Genomic DNA, 15,903 nt, shown 5'->3' with positions numbered 1-15,903 from the left:
AAAATAAAATACACAACCCAGGCCAGGCATGGTGGTGCACGTCTGCAATCCTAGCACTTTGGGGGGCTGATCACTTGAGGTCAGGAGTTTGAGACCAGCCTGGTCAATATGGTGAAGTCCTGTCTCTACTAAAAATACAAAAATTAACTGGGCACAGTGGTGAGCGCCTGTAATCCCAGCTACTCAGAAGGCTGAGGCCGGAGAATAGCTGGAACCTGGGAAGTGGAGGTTGCAGTGAGCCAAAATTGCACCACTGCACTCCAGCCTTGGTGACAGAGTGAGACTCAGTCTCTCTTAAAAAAAAAAAAAAAAAAAAGTATATATATATATACACACACATACACACACACACACACACACACACACACACAATCCAGCAATCCAGCCACTAAACAATGGCAGATGCTTTGTCTATATTTCTAAAATGTTAAGCTTCATACAAACTACGTACTAGTGGTAGATTGCAAAAATGACCACAATTTTTTCCCATCTCTGTAAGCATACCTCTTTACAATGTGAATTTTAAGCTCCTCCCACTAAGAGGTAGATTCTATTTCACCATACCTTGCATCTGGGCTTGACTGTGTGACTTGATTTAGAAAGTGAGACTAGCAAATACAAAACAAGCAGAGACTTGCACATTATGCCTTGTTCTCTTTTGCTGTGGTTAGAACCTTGAGATCTCCACGTGGAGGAGCCCAAACTGGCATGCTGAGAGATAAAAGGAGAAAGTATGAAGTATCCTTGCCAGCCAGCTCCTCACCAACAACCTGCCAATGACCGGACGTGTGAGCAAGGCCATCCTAGACCATCCGGCTTCTAGTCAAATCTCCAGCTGACCACAGACAATATAACCAAGCCCAGCAAAGAACAGGAAAGCAAACCTAGAGAAAAACTACACCACCAGCCTGCAGAATTATGAGTGAAATAAGTACTTGCTGTCTTAACCAGCTAAATTTGTTATGCAGCAATAACTAGCTGATATAGCACTCAATAAATAATTCAGATTTCTCAGAAGAGTATGAAAATGAAAAAGGAATTATGTATATTTAGAACAAAGCAAAGAGAAATCTGCTAAATAGAATAGAAACTGGCAGACATAAGGCTGATTTTTCTTTTTGAATTAAAAAAAATTTAAATAAAAAAGCAATAGAGGCCGGACACAGTGGCTCACACCTGTAATCCCAGCACTTTGGGAGGCCGATGTGGGCAGATTACCTGAGGTCACGAGTTCGAGACCAGCCTGACCAACATGGAGAAACCCCATCTCTACTGAAAATATACAATTAGCTGGGCATGGTGGTGCATGCCTGTAATCCCAGCTACTTGGGATTCTGAGGCAGGAGAATCGCTTGAAACCAGGAGGCGGATGTTGAGGCAAGCCAAGACTGCGCCATTGCACTCCAGCCTGGGCAACAAGAGGGAAACTCCGTGTCAAAAAATAAAATATAAAAAGCAATATAAACAAATTTGTAACTCAACTTTTATTTATTTATTTTTTGAGACAGGATCTCACTCTGCAGTGGTGTGAGCATGGCTCACTGCAGCCTCAACCTCCTGGGCTCAAGCAATCCTCCCACCTCAGCCTCCTGAGTAGCTAAGACTATAGGCAAGTTCCACCATGCTCAGCTAATTTTTTTATTTTTTTTTTGGGGGGGGCAGGGGTGGTGGTTGTTGTTGTAGACACAAGTTTTCACTATGTTGCCCAGGCTGGTCTCAAACTCCTGGACTCAAGCAATCCTCCCACCTCAGCCTCCCAAAGTACTGAGATTACAGGCATGAGCCACCACACCTGGCCTGTAACTCAACTTTTGATTCACCTGCCACTCTGACCTGTTCTATGAATCTGCTGAGTTCATACTGGGCCTCATTCAAAATAGTACTGACTCCTTCCCCCATCCAAGTGTGGGGAGGACTAACAAACCCCCAAAAGAATCCTGGGGTCCTTGAATGAGACAGGAAAGACAGAGCATTATTGCTGACACAGAAGCAGCGTCAATGGTTTCTGCATCAATATGTAGCAACAGAGAAGCCTCTTTAGGAAACGGATGGGCTGGTTCCACAGCCAGGGATGGAAACTAGAGAAAGCAGTAGGTGGGTACAGGAAGTGCACGGAAGCATATGAGTATGTGAATTTCAGACATGTTCCTATTTTTAATGTTGGCTAGGCAATATCTGTATTTTTGTCTGTTCAAACGGTATACCTTCTCAGGAAGGAGGATAAAAACATCGGTGTATACATAATAAGGAAGATAAAAACGTAGGTATAGCATTTGCAGCACAAATTGCAAACTTTTTAAAGATTTAACTTTTCCAGCAACTTGTCTGCTAATATTTAATAGCCAAAGTATAGAATATAATAGTTTTGCTGAGATTAAAATATTTTACTCATTTGAAAAGACTTTCAAAGTCAAAAAAGCTTATAAAATAAATAAAATATTTTTGTACATTTTAATAACTCAGGACTATGGTTTTTAGGGGAAAAAAATACTTTTTCACCCAAAATCAAATTTCAGTGTTAAATGTCCCTCTACGCAGTCTGCACTGATGAGTCCCAAACTCTGATTATCAGTGTTCCTAAGGCTCTTTTCAAAAATTCCTCTAGCGACCTCAGCCTCACTTATGGATGTTCTGATCCAGTGGAACATAGGAGTCTGTATTTTCTTTCTTTTCTTTTCTTCTTTTTTTAGACAGAGTTTCGCTCTTGTTGCCCAAGCTGGAGTGCACTGGCGCAATCTCAGCTCACTGCAACCTCCAACCTCCCTCTGCCTCCCAGGTTCAAGCGATTCTTCTGCCTCAGCTTACTGAGTAGCTGGGATTACAGGTGCCTGCCACCATGCCTGGCTAATTTTTTTTTTTTTTTTTTTTTAGTAGAGATGGGGTTTCACATGTTGATTAGGCTGGTTTCGAACACCTGCCTCGGCCTCCCAAGGTGCTAGGATTACAGGTGTGTGCCACTACACCTGGCCAGGACTCTGTATTTTCAAAATGGTGACTCTGTTGATGAACCAGTTTTGGAAATCACTGTCAGTAAAATGCCATCCATGAACATAGTTATCTGATTGTCTTTTCTGCAGTCATAATAGAGATTCATTTCAAAACATTTTTTTCCAACCTTACACAAATGCCTGCTCACTGTTAGCAACTAGACTATTTCTGAAACAAATATAGCGGTCTTTGATGAAAAATAAAAATCAGTACCTGTCGCAGAAGGAGTTATTTGGAGCAAGTGTCTTTCTGGTGAATACTCGTACCGGTCACATTCATTTGAGTGCACCCATGTAGGTCAATTCCTAAGTATAAATCTAACTACTAGCGGTGTCCAATCACCATTAACATTGAGCTCCCAGCCTCTGCCCCCCATCCAGCTCCTCTCGTTAGGAAAGGGGAGTGACTCTAACAGATTGATGAGCTTCGAAGAGGACACTGGCCATGTGCAGCCCCACTCCTTCCTTGCTGCTTCTTCTAGAAAGAAAGTTTCTGGCTGAAGCACATGCTCATCGTTCCTCTGTGCTCCCAGTTATTGTCTGGCCAGTGTGCCTCATTGTGCCAATACGTTTCATGTTAGAATTCGGTATTATAAAACCACTTCCCTGCAGATAGCCACATTTTTCTTGATCAGATTTAGGAATCCTCATGGAGCTACTTCAGCCTTTACAGGAGGTAGGCAAGGGAAGAGTGTGGGTATAGGACTCTCCTCAAATATACCAACATATCCCTGTGAAATCATTATTACTATCATTATTATTATTATTTGAGGTGGAGTCTCTCTCTGTCACCCAGGCTGGAGTGCAGCGGCACGATCTTGGCTCACTGCAACCTCTGCCTCCTGGGTTCAAGCGATTCTCCTCCCCAGTTGCTGGGATTACAGGTGCGTGCCACCACATCCAGTTAATTTGTTGTATTTTTAGTAGAGACGGGGTTTACCATGTTGGACAGGCAGGTCTCAAACTCCTGACCTCAGATGATCTGTCCGCCTTGGCCTCCCAAAGTGCTGGGATTACAGGTGTGAGCCACTATGCCTGGACAAAAGCTTTATTATTATTACTTCTATTTTAGAGATGAGTAAATTAAGATTCAACAGCTTGTGTTTCTTTCCCAAGACCACTCAAACCATAAGAGGTGACCCTGAGTCTTGCACACACGTTCTGCTGACTCTAAATAATATTGATTCATTAATGGTAACAAATATACTAATGTTAGATGTTAACAATGGGGGTTGGGTGCAGTATGTATGGGACCTAGCTATCTGTACAATTTTTTGAAAATCTAAAACTGCTCTAAAAATAAAGTTTATTTCTAAAAAGATTACATGTGCAATAAATGGCATCATAAAAAAGAATACATGTTTCTGGGTACTAAATAATAATATTTATTATTTTAAAAATAACACAACTACAAGTTTGAGTATGTCTCCATTGTCTCATTTCCAGTTCTGGCAGAGTGCACGGGTTACAAAGGCGCTAAAAGCAGACTTTGATTGGAGTCACAGTTCTGTGACTCGATGCCAGTTACTCAACATCTCTGAGCCTCAGCTTCCTCACCTGTAAAAAGGGGCCAATACCTGACAAACGCAATGGTTGAATTAATTAAAAAATAGGGGCTATGATAATAATAGTGTCCAGAATAATAAAAGTGCCTAGAACAGTGCTTGGCACAGACTCATTGCCTCATCCTCATTTGGATTCAATGCATCTGGGATAGAACCAGGAGGCCACCTTTTAAATGCTCTTCCAGGTGATTTTGATGGCTTAGGTATTATTAGTGAAGCCCCACCTCACCTGTAGGCATTGTAGTTGACGTGGCCGCCTGGACTATCAGAAGTTGGCTCACTGACTCTGCATTTCAAATCTCACCCTCTGCTGGAGATTTTCTTTCACATTCCTCTGTAGGATTGTCATCTGGCACTGTTCTTTGTTCCAAGTAAAGATGCTGGCCAGTCTTGAGCTGAAGGAAATATCATCTCGGCTCGGTTTGCTTCCTTATTCACCTTTCTCTGTTCTTCTTGAACTCTGATTCCTGAAAACGTCAAAAGAAAGAGGAATTCTTTCCACAGTACTGGAATTGCATTCTTGCAGCATATATTACAATTTTCAACTTTATGACCATATAACAAGAAACTCTTCTTGCCACTGAGCTTAAAAAAAGAAATTGTTAACAAATGCACAGAGAGCTATGCCATCACAGAATAAAATAGTATACATTCCAAACACACCAATACGCGCCTGTCTTGAATTCCACCAACATTCTGTGGCCTTCCTCAACTCTAATGTGCTTAACAGTCTATAATTTCATAGATCCGTCAGCCATAATAACTAGACGCAGTTTATCTTTTCTTAGTGGTATCTTTCTTACCACACGTTGAATATATGAGTCTTGAGAGAATACATGGAGATATGAAAAGTGAAGTCAAAAAGAGGTTAAAAAGGAAAGAAATCTGTGCTTCAAGGGGAGAAAATTATTTTAGCTGCTTCTAAAAATATTTATCCTTCATATGGAGAGACACGCAAAAAAATCTTCCTACTAGAATAGCATAAGTAAAAATAAATACAAAGGTAAGACACTGCTAGCTTTGAACGTGTCCCCCAAAGTTCATATATCAGAAACTTAATCCCCAATACATCGGTGTTGAGAGATGGAACATTTAAGAGATGATTAGGTCATGAGGATGCTGCCTTTATGAATAAATTAATGCCATTATCGCAGGAATGGGTTTGTTACTTTAAGAGAGGATCTGTTACAAACGTGGGTTATAAAAAGGGGGTTGTTATAAAAGTTTGGCCCTCTCTTGCTTGCTCTCACATGCTCCGTCACCATGTGGTACCTGTTACTGTGTTATGACGCAGCAAGAAGGCCCTCACCAGATGTAGCCTCTCGTTCTTGGACTTCCAAGCCTCCAGAACCAGGAGCCAAATAAACTTCCATTGTTTATAAATTACCCAGTCTGTGGTATTCTGTTATAGCACCATAAAATGGACTAAGGCAAAAAGCAAAACAAAACAACAACACCAACAAAAAAAAACGGGAAATACTAAGAAACCTAGAAACAATATTTATTATACAGTGGATATGATAGGCTATGTACTGAGGGTATGTTGATGCATCTTCTCTTTAAAAGATTAATTACAATAAAATAGATGGCTAAAAATGTCATTATTAAGTGCCTTCTACAACACAGATTTGGTCCATTGTCAAGTCCTATTTATTATGTGCTTGTGGTACATAATGTTGTTGTCCTTCTCCTCTAAGACCAGTGCCATTCAAGGTTTTTGTGAATGTCTGTGTTTTTGTCTGCACAGCATCCATTTCTCATTTTTCTTGTGATAATACTCGAATTTTTTTTGGGTAAAAAAATTTTACCTTCATTCCCACTCCCTTCCCATTCTCCATCCATGTGTTATGAGTAAGTCGCCTCCCCTTAGCTCCAAGGATAGGCATGTGTCCCAGGCCTCCTCAGTCAGGGCATCCCACTATTCTAACCTATGGGTTGGTTCAGTGATGGGTTCATGACTCATTCAATGTCAATGAGACTCAATTATGAAACTTTTGTGAGAACCAATGGGAGAAGGTCTCTTTCTCCTAAATATCAAGTTTGGGCAATCCAAGTCTGACAATGACAGTGACCACGACATGGGGAGGGTCAGTCTGATGCCAAAGTCCAACAGAAAATGGTAGAACTGAGAGATAAAGAGTGAGAAAGAGAAACAGAGAGAAAGAGAGAAGGAGGGAGGGATTCTTGACATTTTCAAACTCATTTATCCAATGAGATTGAAGGCCCCTGGTATTTTCAGTTTGTTAAAATCAATAAATTCCCTTTTCCCTTAAGCTTAAGTTGAGGCTTCTGTTACTTGCAATCAGAAAAGCCCTGACAATAGTTATCTGTTTTTAATATAAAACAATATTTTTAAGAAAAAATAATTATCTTTCTGATGGTATAAACATCTTGACAAAGGAATTCTTCCAATGTCTCAGAATTGAATCAAAGGAAATTTCTCCTGAACCCATTTAAGGTCATAATAATGATTCGCATTATTGAGTGCTTACCATGCGCCAGCCGTGCTCAGTGCTGAAACTTAGAACCTCTCATTCCATCCTCACAACAGTGAATGGATGAGAAAATGAAGGCCAAGAGCCAGAATTTCAACCCAAGTCTGCTTCAGTTTAGAGTCCATGGCCTCAATTATGTCTCCTCCTGGACATATTATGCTTTATTCTAGAATCTGATATTATAAAAATTCACATTAGAAACATACAAAGTTAGGTGTCAGTGTAATGGCAACCTTTTAAAAAATTCAGGTCATTCACTCTAAAATATAAGCAGAAATATTTAAAAGGATTCATGGTCCTAGTGAATATTAATATTAACATCAAATAAGTTCAAACCTTAGCCCTTCCTTTCCTGTTCCTGACTCAGCTGCTGTCTTCTCAACATTGCTGACACAGTTCACCCTCCATCAGGTACTAAGCACCACTCACACAGGCCTGTTGTAGAGCAGGATGTCACAGCACACGGATTTTAGCTACCACAGTTCTTGAATTTCTTCAGCCATTCCTGCTCCTGAAATTCTCTTTAGTTATTTTGCTTTAGGGCCATACATACCAGCACCCTGGAACCTTCTTCTCAACTCTTCTTTAAATCACAAGATTCCTAAGCCTCCAATCCTGTAGGCGATCCTGAGAAAATCAAAACTTCCCAATATTTGAATATGCAGTGTAGTTTAGACCTCCTGTTGCAGTCTTTCCCATTAAGAGTAACTCATGGGTTTATCAAAAATTCCATGGTATTTTCCTTTTCTTTTTTCCTTTTTTTTTTTTTTTTTTTTGAGACAAAGTCCCACTCTGTCACCCAGGCTCAAGTGTAGTGGCACTATCTTGGCTCACTGAAACCTCTCTGCCTCCCAGGTTCAAGCGATTCTCCTGCCTCAGTCTCCTGAGTAGCTGTGACTGCAGGCGCTTACCACCACACCCAGCTAATTTTTGTATGTTTAGTAGAGACAGGGTTTCACCATGTTGGTCAGGCTGGTCTCAAAATCCTGACCTTTGACCTCAAGTGATCCATCCGCCTCGCCCTTCCAAAGTGCTGGGATTACAGGCATAAGCCACTGTGCCTGGCCTCCACGCTGTTTTCTTAACAAAGTAATCCTTCTGGTGGATTTCTACTCTTAGCAATACAGAACTCAAGAAGAAACTTGAGATGATTTTTTAATATCTTATTTTCTAATTGTACTTGTTTAAGTAATGGTCTGAGAGTTTTCTTCCATTTTTCCCAGTTCCTATTACAATCTAGAACATATAGTAAGAAGTTTACAATGGTTGTTAATGGAGTGTTCACCAAATGACCAACTTTCTTTTTTCTCTGAAGCTGTTATATAGACTTAATACCTTCATAAATTTCCCTCTGGGGTATGTAACTTGCAGGACAGCTACACTGAGTTCAACCTTATAATCTCTCCAAACTTCCAAGGGATTTTTAGGTTAGTGCCCCAAAGAATGCTGAAAACTTGAGCAATCTAGACATGATACACCCACAAAGAGTGAAGAATAAGCCTAACTCCATCTTCATAGGCTGTGGGTTTTCATTCTCACCACGTCTGAACACATACCTGGGAGATGGGTGATACCTGGGCATCCATATTTTGTAAGGTTTCCCTTGAAAAGATTCTGATCATCACTAAATTTTCAAACAGCATTTTAGGGGTTCAAATGGTGACAAAAAAGGTGATACATACAAGTGCCTTTATTTCTCCATGTGGGAAATGGACACTCTACAGTGTCTCCTATCTATTAAAACAGGGCAGCCTGAGGAGAAACCGGAATTCAACTGCCCAGGGCTTTGGGCACAGGAGAGAAAAGCATTTTTAGGTATCATCATCAATCATTCAGGAGTGAGAGGCCTTTACCCGACCAAAGGAAATCATTTTTTTTTTTTTTTGTATCTTATCTTCAATTTTTTTCAGCATCTTTATTTTTATTTGTTAATTTTTTTTTGGGCCGGAGTCTTGCTCTGTCTCCCAGGCTGGAGTGCAGTGGCACAATCTTAGCTCACTGCAACCTCTGCCTCCTGGGTTCAAGCAATTCTCCTGCCTCAGCTTCCGGAGTAGCTGGGATTACAGGCGCCCGCCACCACGCCCAGCTAACTTTTCTATTTTTTGTTAGTGGAGACGGGGTTTCACTATGTTGCCTCAGAATCTGAAGGAATGACAGATGAAAGTCTTCTCTCCCTTCCTGCAAGCTTTGCAAATCAGAAATGGCATTCCTTTCCCGGAGTGTGATGCTTCTGTAAATGTGATTTTACTCTTTTTGAAAGCTATGGCTTCTTGATCCTATAGTGTATTGCGGGGGAGGTCAGGATCATCTGGGGAAACTTCTTCAAATGCATGTACACACACACACACACACACACACACACACACACCGCTCACTCCCTGGGCAGAATGCCAAGTCACACTGCCTAGACATCCTTCAGAAAAATACGTCCATCTGAACTCTCATAGAATGCCGGGGGAAACTCTGCTCTGTGCTATCACAGGCGGTGCTATGCGTGTGGGGAGGGGATTGATCCCACCATATCTGTAGAAAGATGCTGTATAATGAGGTTTCACTGTGCTTTCCTCACTTCTCCATTCTTCTGAGAGACCATGGCACAAACAACTTTATTACTTTCAGTCCAGTTTATTTGACTAGTATCCAAAATCTGTGCTTTATCATTGGTCATGGGAAAGCTGAAGAAAGGAAGAAGAATGTAAAGAGATAGTATGCATGGAGAGGATAATGATAATCTCAGAGCCAAGGATTTCCATCATGACTTTGTTGTTGTTTGTTTCTTTCTTTCTTTTTTTGCCAGCACGCCAGAAAGAACCTTCATTTACTTTTATAATCACCTCTTATGCTTTTTTGCCACGTGACTTTGGAGCAGGCGCTTTCTGGGTTGCAGCTTTTTGACCTTTCTTGAGCTTTGGGAGGAGGTGCTGCCTTCTGGCCTGTAGCTTTCTGCAGGAAGCTTCTGGGCTGGAGCCTTATTGTCTGCTTTTGAACCCCAAGAAAGCAAATGCTTTGGGCAAGTAGCTTAACCTCTTTGTGTCCTACTTTTCTTTTCTCTCAATGGGGATAATAATATACAGGTGGTATTACAATGATGATATTGTACAAAAAAATAGGGCATTAAAAATAAGGTAAAAACCGCCAGCTGAAATTTTCTAAGTGCTTACTATGGACTAGGCACAGTTTCAAGCATTTCATACTTTCGAATTCGTTAACTCTGATAACAAAAAATGATTGAATATACATAAGGTTCTCAAATCAGCGCAGGGCACATGGCAAGCCCTTTTTAATTGTGTAACTCTGAAAAACTACTAAATAATCTATATGATTAACCTTTTTTCCATTCTGATGGGCAGTTATCTCATTTTCACTATTACAAATAGTGCTTTAGTGAACATCATTGTATGTATCTCCTCTGTGCATGTTTAAGAATTTCTGGGAGAAGGGAGCAGGGACATGGGAGAGTCTAGAAACAGAATCCTGTCATGCGGCTGGGCGCGGTGGCTCAAGCCTGTAATCCCAGCACTTTGGGAGGCCGAGACGGGCGGATCGCGAGGTCAGGAGATCGAGACCATCCTGGCTAACACGGTGAAACCCCGTCTCTACTAAAAAAAATACAAAACACTAGCCGGGCGAGGTGGCGGCGCCTGTAGTCCCAGCTACTCGGGAGGCTGAGGCAGGAGAATGGCGGGAACCCGGGAGGCGGAGCTTGCAGTGAGCCGAGATTGAGCCACTGCACTCCAGCCTGGGCGACAGAGCGAGACTCTGTCTCAAAAAAAAAAAAAAAAAAAAAAAAAAAAAATCCTGTCATGCATTTAGCCTGTTTCCTTCATTCTGTTAAAAAAAAAAAAAAAAAAAAAAAAAAAAAATTCAGTAGTATATGTTTCCTCACCTTTTTTTTTTTTTTTTTTTGAGACGGAGTCTCACTCTGTCGCCCAGGCTGGAGTGCAGTGGCCAGATCTCAGCTCACTGCAAGCTCTGCCTCCCAGGTTTACGCCATTCTCCTGCCTCAGCCTCCCGAGTAGCTGGGACTACAGGCGCCCGCCACCATGCCCGGCTATTTTTTTTTTTTTTTTTTTTTTGTAGTAGAGACGGGGTTTCACTGTGTTAGCTAAGATGGTCTCGATCTCCTGACCTCATGATCCACCCGTCTCGTCCTCCCAAAGTGCTGGGATTACAGGCTTGAGCCACCGCGCCCGGCCTATGTTTCCGCACTTCTCAAGAGAGCTTTAAAACATAACCAAATATTAGCCAGGTGTGGCAGCGTGCAATTTAATCCCTGCTACTTGGGAAGCTGAAGCAGGAGAATTGCTTGAACCTGGGAGGTGGAGGTTGCAGTGAGCTGAGATCACGCCACTGCACTCCAGCCTGGGTGACAGAGCGAAACTCTGTCTCAAGAAAAAATAAACATTAAAATAAATAAATAAAAGATCACTTTTTTTCTTTAAACATTGGTTTGTAGATAGTATTTGAATTACAATGTGCTACACTAAACAGAGTGTACCAGCAGAATGGCTAATGGTGATTTACCTTTTAATTGTCAATTTGAATTAGTGGATAAATTTGGTTGAAAAAATTGAGCACGTAGACAATATTAATTCGGGAAGGTGTGATCATCAGTTTCTCTGCCTCTGTTTTTTGTTGGTTTTTGTTTGTTGTTATGTTGTTGTTTTTGTTTTTGTCTGTTTCTGCAGGTTGACATTAATTGCTGGCCTTGTGACCAGATAACGTTTTCCAGTTTAAGATAAAGGGCAATACTTCAGGTTTTGTAACACATCCTAATGAGCTTCGCCAACTACTCTCCTACCACTCTTGTTCTGTGTTTGAAGAACAAAGAGTGCAGAGTTGAACAGGCAGGTCCCAGCTCACCTGAATACCAGTGAGAATTAAGTCTCAGCCCATGTCTCTGATTGCCCGGTGCCTCTGAATTTGCTGTGATTGTGTGGAACAGATTGTCCAAAGAGCTAACCCTGGTCACAACATGCCTCACAAACTGAAACAGTGACAGCAAGGGTGATTGATAGAAATCCTTTTATGAGTAGCAGGTGCTACCCAGGTGAACCAAACCGTGGCCATTATTGTTTTGGGTCAGAATGCAATTAGTGTCAGAAACAAGAGCAGCCTTCTGAATTGTTCTGTGCTTCTTCTAAAGTAAGCATGCAATAGTTTGTAATATTTTAGTTTGCATTTCCCTGCTCCTGGTGAAGTGGAGAATCTCTTCATACTGTTCTTTTGTATTTCTTCTTTATTGTGTGTTCATGCTCTTTGCCCATATATATGTTTTTATAAATTAATGGTTTATTTTTTTCAAATGTCATTTTCTTGCTTTCCTATTTTAATTGCTTACTTTATTTCATTTTTTTCATAGGCACCTCTAATATCATTTCTAATATTATTTCTTTAATTGCACTTACTATTATTTTATTTTTAATTTTTTTAATACAAAGTTGAGATGGGGGGGTTCTCATTATATTGCCCAGGGTGGTCTTGAACTCCTGGGCTCAAGTGACCCTCCCACCATTGTCTCCCAAAGTGCTGGCATTACAGGCATGCTCCACTGTACCCAGCCTATGATTTGAAATTATCTTGTGATTTCTTACCGTATTTGTTGCTACTAATTTGTTTATTCATTTATTTATTAGCAGGGATCTTGCCAATTATGTTTGCCATTGTATTTGTAACAGCCTGGTTTATACAAGACACAAAGTATTTGATAAATTAATAAATCAATTGCATTGTTGCTTTGATACCTATAAAATACAGTAGATACTTGTGATACATGGTACACAATCAAGTATCTAGGGGATTGTGTAGGCACCAACCCCTTACACAATCAAAAGTTCAAATATAATTTTTAAGCCGGGTGTGGTGGCTCACACCTGTAATCCCAGCACTTTGGGAGGCCGTGAGGGGCTGATTACTTGAGGCCAGGAGTTCCAGACCAGCTTGCCCAACATGGTGAAACCCCATCTCTACTTTAAAAAAAAAAAAAAAAAAAAAATTAAGCAGGCATGGTGGCACACACCTGTAACCCCAGCTACTTGGGAGGCTGAGGTGGGAGAATCACTTGCACCTAGGAGGCAAAAGTTGCAGTGAGCCAAGATCAAGCCACTGCACTACAGCCTGGGCAACACAATGAGACTCCATCTCAAAAAAAAAAAAAAAAAAAAAGGAAAAAAAGCAAACATAACTTTTAACTCCCCCAAAACTTAACTACTGATAGCCTACTGTTGACCAGAAGCCCTACTGATAACACACACAGTTAACACATATTTTGTATGTTATATGGATTATGTACTGCTATCTTACAATAAAGTAAGCTAGAGAAAATGTTATTAAGAAAATCATAAGGAAGAGAAAATACATTTACTATTCATTAAATGGAAGTGAATCATCATAAAGGTCTTCTTCATCTTTGTTGTTTTCACCTTGAGTAGGCTGAGGAGGAAGAAAAAGGGTTGGTCTAGCTGTCTCAGGGATGGCAGTGGGGAAGAAAATCTGCATCTAAGTGGAACTGGGCAACTCAAACCCATGTTGTTCAGGGGTCAACTGTATACCAATACCTTGACATTAACAGATGGTGGATTATTGTGTGTTCTCCTCTAAATTAAACTTGGATGAAAATCTGTTACAAGTCCAGGTGTCAGTAGTTGAAAGAACCAGGGGAATTCTCTGGTGGGGATTAGCAAAAACGTTTAGCTGAGTTGTAGGAGTTTCAAGGCAGTAAGGTAGGTAGGAAGGTTTCCTGCTTCAACCAGATCAGCTGCTCCCTCATCAGCATTCTTTTTTTTCTTTTTTTGAGATGGAGTCTCTCTGTCGCCCAGGCTGGAGTACAATGGTGTGATCTTGGCTCACTACAAACTCCACCTCGTGGGTTCAAGCAATTCTCCTGCCTCAGCCTCCCCAGTAACTAGGATTACAGGTGCATGCCACCACACCCAGCTAATTTTTGCATTTTTAGTAGAGATGGGGTTTCCCCATGTTGGCCAGGCTGGTCTCAAACTCCTGACCTCAGGTGATTCACCTGCCTCGGCCTCCCAAAGGGCTGGGATTACAGGTGTGAGCCACCGAGCCCGGCCACTCATCAGCATTTCACAGAGACATCCTGCACAAACTTTTGTTTGAAGAAAGGTTCCATTGCTCAAAACAGGAAGTTGGTCATGTGGGAGAAATTACTGTTTTAGGGAATTTGGAGAAAAAGGTAATGGAAATGACTTTACCTTTTAAGTTATATTTATTTTTCCCTTTAAACATCAGTGTGCTGTTATTATTAATGTTTTTATAATATAAAAATATTGGCCGGGCACAGTGGATCACGCCTGTAATCCCAGCACTTTGGGAGGCTGAGGCGGGTGGATCACTTGAGGTTGGGAGTTCAAGACCAATCTGATCAACATGGTGAAACACTATCTCTACTAAAAATATAAAAATTAGCCGGGTATGGTCGCAAGTACCTGTAATCCCAGCTATTCAGTAGTCTGAGGCAGGAGAATCGCTTGAACCAGGGAGGTGAAGGTTGCAATGAGCCAAGTTTGTGCCATTGCACTGTAACCAGGGCAACAGAGCGATATTCCATCTCTATTCCTAAGTGTTTTATACTTTTCTGCTGTTGTAAATTAGACTTTTTGTATGTTATTTCCAAATTTATTATTTCTTTAATTTTTGTACATTGACCTTTTATTGAGACACCATATTAAACTCCCTTAACCTCTCTCTCATTTGCTTTTCTTGATTAATTTTACCTATAGACTTAGTTCTGTAGTTTCAACTCTATATTCTCAAAGTCAGTTTTGTTTCTTTCATCTTAATATTTCCCTTTTTCTGAGTTAATTAAATTGGCTAAAATTTCAAGTACAATTTTTCAATAATAGTATTGCTAGAGGCAATATTTGATTTTCTTCTAATTTAAATGGGAATTCTTGGAATGATTTACATTATGCATTGGACTTATTGAAAGTTTCTGCTTTTACCCTTTTCCAGGTTTATTTCTAATCTTAGTTTACTAAGATGTGGTCAATGTAATTGCTGCTGAATTTTATCAAGTGATTTTTTTACTGTCTATTGAGATTATTATAAACTTTATTGATAGGCTAATGTAGTGAATTACAATGATACATTTTTCGAGTGATGAACTAATTCAATCAAACTCTAATTATAATGTTTTGTTATCTTAATACACTGCTGGATCAACTTTACAAATATTTTAATTAAGATACCTGTACATTATGGTCATAGCTGAGATAGCTTAAATGTTTGATTGCTTGTCTCTCTGGGTTTCTGGCTATCTCCCTATTTGGTTATTTGTCTGGATACTATGCCTGGTCTGGTTTTGATGTCAGAGTTACGTTTATTTCACAGAACGCATTAGAAATATATATATATATTTTTGCCCTAGAAGAGTTTAAGTAGCATAAATATGGTCAATTTCTTGAAGGCCCAAAAGAAGTTTATTAAAGCTATATTGGTTTAGTGCCTTTTTTAGAGATAGAGTTCTCTATTATTTACCTATTGCTGTGTTAGAAATTATCCCAAAATTCAATGGCCTAAAACAACAATAACCATTCATTATCTCATTGATTCTGTGAGTCAGGAAGTTGGGAGCAGCTCAGTTATGTGGTTCTGGCTTAAAGTTTCTCATGAGGTTGCAGTTAGATATTGGCTGGGGCCACAGCGATCAGAAAGCTTTATTGGGGCTGGTGGAACAAAATATCTCACTAACGTGACTGCCAAGTCAGTGCTGGCTATTGGCCAGGAACCTCTGTTCCTTTTCTCATGGATCTCTCCACAGGACTGCTTAAGTGTCCTCACAGCATGGTGCCTGGCTTCCTCTAGACTGCAGGGAAGCCATCTTTTGGCTTCCCT

Source organism: Chlorocebus sabaeus, chromosome 11, assembly GCF_047675955.1.
Source record: "Chlorocebus sabaeus isolate Y175 chromosome 11, mChlSab1.0.hap1, whole genome shotgun sequence".
NCBI lineage: Eukaryota > Metazoa > Chordata > Mammalia > Primates > Cercopithecidae > Chlorocebus > Chlorocebus sabaeus.
Note: the sequence above shows the minus strand (reverse complement) of the source record.